This window comes from Taudactylus pleione, unplaced genomic scaffold, assembly GCF_031769625.1.
Source record: "Taudactylus pleione unplaced genomic scaffold, aTauple2 ptg000309l, whole genome shotgun sequence".
NCBI classification, from domain to species: Eukaryota; Metazoa; Chordata; class Amphibia; order Anura; family Myobatrachidae; genus Taudactylus; species Taudactylus pleione.
In genome coordinates this window covers 2,895,046-2,899,155 of record NW_028284710.1, presented here as the reverse complement: position 1 = coordinate 2,899,155, position 4,110 = coordinate 2,895,046, and the positions used below count along the sequence as shown (strand labels likewise).

Sequence of the window (4,110 nt, the reverse complement as noted above, 5' to 3'; positions counted from 1 at the left end):
GGCCAAAAGGTTGCATCCAGCTAGCTGGCTGACTAATTTAAGCAACATCAGCACTAACATGAAGCAGTTCAGCTTCCAACATGGCAAAGAAGGGCACTGCAGTGGTAGACAGGATGGCAGTTTAATAAACTATACGACCACTAGTTTAAAAAGCAAGAATGTTTTCATTAATCAAGAACTAGGTCAGTGGCTAGAGGGAGTGAAATAAGTTTATGGAATGAAGACAAGTAAAGGACAGAAGGATTGATTGGTTTTTAATTTACTTATTTTAATGTTTTGATTCTTAAAAAATGTATGAGATTCTTCTTTCCCCCCAGCACCAAACCGAACCCGGCTTGAGAGTGTTACATCATCAGCTATGTCATGGGGAAGAAGTCTGTACAGACAAAAGAAAAAAAACAAAAATGCTGAGAGGAACGTGCTACAATGGCAGCTGTGTGTGCAAGCGGTCAATAAGCAGGATGACATTTTAGGAACCTTTCCAGTCTTTAAGAATAAGAAATTTGACAGAAATGGATTGAATCTGTCTATAGAGTGCTGCAGAGTAACAGATTTAAACCAGAAGACTCTAGACTGGGTATTTGAACCCACAAAGACAAATATGCAGCTGCTATATGAACAGAGTGAGTTAGGATGGAAGGAGCAGGAAAAGTGCGAAGAGCTGACAGATGAACGTGCCTGGTACCTTATTGCCAGAGATGAGCTTTCTGGGCCTGTTGCTTTTGTGCACTTCAGATTTGACGTGGAGTGCGGGGATGAGGTCATTTATTGTTATGAGGTGCAGATGGAGATCCGTGTCCACAGGAAAGGAGTGGGGAAATTCCTGATACAAATCTTACAACTGATAGCAAATAGCACACAGATGAAGAAAGTCGTCCTTACAGTGTTCAAACACAATCATGGTGCTAACCAATTCTTCAGAAATGCTTTACAGTTTGAGATAGACAAGACCTATCCCAGTGTTTCGGGGTGCTGCAGTGATGATTGCATGTATGAGCCACAAGACAAAGTTTGGAGACACTCCCCATTCACATTCAGGACATTGTGTAGGCCTCTGCCACTGAATAAGGTGGTGGATGGACACATGGGAAATTATGGGGGGTTCAAGAGGACACAGCAATTGTCAATAACTTCTATTTTATGGGGGTGGGGTTCCTACTCTTCTAGTTTTTTTTTTCATTTAGTGATGTTTAAATACTCCGCTATGGTGACCATGCTTGTGACTTGCGCCACTGAAAGTCCTTTTATCCAGTAAATAAATTCTTGTTAGAATCCAAAAAAAAAAATGATGAGGGAAGATCAATGTAGGATCAAGTTCTTCAGTTTACGAAAGACATATTTGATCTGGATGTGGTTTTTTATACATCTAATAGAAATGAGGTGGCTTTGCTTGTGGAGCTGCTGCTAGTACACACTGTAAACAGACGTTTACTTGGTGCTCAGAGAGGTTGTTAGGGATAATGGGACCAAGATTTGCTGTTTACATCAGAGGAAAGCAGCCTGTAGCTATCCTGCTGAACTAGAACTCCCAGCATCTGTGATGTTTTCTGGGCCTACTGGAAGTTATTTGTCAACAACAGGTGATGTGCTTCAGGTTACCTCAGCCTGCTTTATGCACTGTATGTAACATGTAAATATGTATGTAATGTGAGTGACCAATATACACAACTCATTTTTGTATTAAACATATTTGCACTTTATTGCACACATCCTGTCAGGAAGATGTCCTGTGCTGCTGCTCATATTTCTGGTCTCTCTCTTGACACCCACCATCTACATTATCCAGTTATTCCACTTAAAGTCACATACATACAGAAGGGACAGGCATTTATTGAACTGAACCGTTATTTATAACAGCCTATCAATTAACTAAAGTTCTGGGGCAACTGGTTGGGGTTGGGGGCAAATTAAAGAGGTGCAATATGGAACTGTTGTTTGGGCCCTTCCACCCACCCTTATGTTGTATATAGGACATGCACAGCTTTACAAACCAATCACTTCAGCAACAGGTACTTCCAATTGTGGCTGAAGCGATTGGTTTGTTTGGGCCCCCACAAAACAAACAATGGGCAGCTGATATTGCTGGCAATGATCTTTCCATGCACAAACTGGTTTTACTTAGGCAAGATGTTGTCGCCATCATCATCCGAATCCTCACCCTCATCAGTGTGTACATCATCTTCACACAGTATTAATTAATCCCCGCTGGAATCCACCAATACAGCCTCAGAAGCCTCTGTAATTTTTTAACATAATTTCTTTCTCATGGAATTTGTAGTTCATTTTGATGAACCTCATCTTTTCCACATTTTGAGGAAGTAGCCTTCTACGTTGATCACTGACAAGGTTCCCAGCTTAGCTGAAAACTCTTTCTGAGTACACACTGGAGGGTGGGCAGCTTAAGTAAAGCAAAGCCAGTTTGTGCAAGGGCCTCCAAATTGCCTTTTTTTTCTTACTAGTAGTGAAATGGACTGTCTGACATGCCTATTTGGATGCTATCATTAAAATAGTCTTCAACCATTCTTTGAATGGTGACCATATCATATGGAGTCATGGTAGAGGTCTCATTAATGGTAGGCAATTCTTTTAGACCCAACCAGATGACAAAACTTGACTCATCCACATTATCAGTGGGTCTTTTGGGAAAGATTAGACTATTTCTGGCAGCAGCGCTAGCTGGAGAAATTGAAGGAGGAGCCATTGCTGCATCATGTGCCACTTTGTGATGACAATTTGCACCAAGTCTGACATACTTAGGAGAAACACTTCATTTCAGCACCTCCTTCAGTTTCTCAAGCTAATTTTCCAACAGTCTAATGACGGAAATGACCTGACTCAAGCTGGCCGTGTCTGAACTCACTTCACAGGTGGCTACTTCAAAGGGTTTCAGCACTCTGCACAACACAGAAACTATTTTCCACTGAGCTTGAGTAAGGTACATTCCCCCTCCTCTTCCCATTTCATACTTCATTGTGTAGCTTTGGATGGCTTTTTACTGTTCCTTCATCTGCTGAAGCATATAAAGGGTGGAGTTCCACCTCATAACTACCTCTTGCTTCAGTTGGTGACAGGGCAAATTCAATAATCTCTTGCAGGTGCTGCAATCTTCTACATGCACCTGCTGATTGGCAAAAATGCCCAGATATTTTGCAGGCCACAGAGAGCATCTCCTGCATGGCCCTGTCATTTTTAAAAAAAATCTGCACTGCTAAGTTAATAGTGTGAGCAAAACATGAGATGTTTTGGAATTCACCCAGCTGTAATACTCTCATAATATTGGTGGTGTCAGAAATCACAAATCCTGAGGAGAGTCCAAGCGGGGTAAGCCATTTTGCAAAGACCTTCCTTAGTTTTTATAAGAAGTTGTCAATAGTATGCCTCTTAGTGAAACTGGTGATACACAGAGCAGCCTGCCTCTGAATGAGCTGCTTATTCTTAGATGCTGCTGCTTAGATGCACCCACCCAGTGGACTGTTATAGTCATGTAATCTTGCATTTGCCCTGTTCCATTTGTCCACATATCGGTTAAGTGGACAGTGGGTACAACAAAATTTTGAAAGACACTATTTAAGATTTTTTAACATCCCTGTACAGGCTGAGAGTTGCTTTTCTAGTGAAGTGGAACCTAGATGGGATTTGGTAGCAGGGACACAGGACCTCAACTATCTAAAACCCACTGCACTAATGACGGATATCAGACACACATCTAATACCAGCATAGATGTTATGGCATCAGTGGTCTGCTGTGCAACTGGGTGACTGCTGTCCTACTTGCTCCCCATTGCAAAGGATTGCTTAACACTCAATTGTTTTTTTTAACTACTTCTAGTAGTCTTCCTGGTCCCCTTCTTGGATGAAGATCCACTCCCAGCAGCAGCAGCAGGCATAGCACTCAATGATTCTTCTGAGGCATCCAGGATAGGGGAGGACTGAGTTTACCTTATCAAATTGGATGCAGAACTACTTCCGATCATGATTGAGGATAATGTTGATGAAGTTGTTGGTGGTGAAGATGGCAGGTGCTTGGATCTAGCAGAGAGAAGGAAGCTAGCTGACGCTGGACTGCTTTTAATACTTTTTTCACCAAAGTTTCTGAATTTTGAAAACACT

The 4,110-nt window shown here is 41.8% G+C and overlaps 1 pseudogene; it reads left to right on the top strand.

The window, feature by feature from the left end:
- The first annotated feature begins 363 nt into the window (after window positions 1–363).
- On the top strand, window positions 364–1,064 carry LOC148511364 (N-alpha-acetyltransferase 40 pseudogene; annotated as a pseudogene).
- The last annotated feature ends 3,046 nt before the right edge of the window (window positions 1,065–4,110 follow it).